The 475-nt window shown below is 29.9% G+C and overlaps 1 protein-coding gene across 2 annotated transcripts in view; it reads left to right on the forward strand.

The window, feature by feature from the left end:
• LOC107740701 (pseudopodium-enriched atypical kinase 1-like) overlaps nt 1-475 on the forward strand; it is a 16410-nt gene that overhangs the window by 9902 nt on the left and 6033 nt on the right. The gene's annotated exons all lie outside the window — the stretch shown is intronic.

A 475-nucleotide genomic window follows, 5' to 3' on the forward strand; every position in this document is an offset into this window, starting at 1 on the left:
TTCAACTATTATTTTCTCTTGTGGACTACATGTAAACATCTTTTATGTGAACTATCTTATTCAGGTCAGTACTAAATAAACAATAACATGCAGTTTGTATGATCCCTCTTATTTTGGTAAAATAATTAACATTTTGCAGATTCTGAAAGGGGGATGTAAACTTTTGACATCAACTGTACATGTCAAAAGATCAAGGAAATTTTGGTTTCTCAGTTCATGACCCCTTTAACCCTTGTGCGTCAATTTAAAAAAGTTACACATAGGTCCATAGTGGACAAAAATGTCCATGTCAAAAAACTGTCATAAAAATTTGAAGCTTGGGAGCACAGAGTTAAGTTTGGTCTCATTTTAAAGAAGACCCATGGCAGATTATTGTTGAAGTAAAAAAAAGTTTAAAAAGTGAAACCAAAAAAAAAAAGTTCTAGATGTTTAGGTTTATGAAAATGATTTATGAACGATATTTTATATAAAATAT

This window comes from Sinocyclocheilus rhinocerous, unplaced genomic scaffold (genome assembly GCF_001515625.1).
Source record: "Sinocyclocheilus rhinocerous isolate Xijiao unplaced genomic scaffold, SAMN03320098_v1.1 scaffold6459, whole genome shotgun sequence".
Classification (NCBI taxonomy): Eukaryota; Metazoa; Chordata; class Actinopteri; order Cypriniformes; family Cyprinidae; genus Sinocyclocheilus; species Sinocyclocheilus rhinocerous.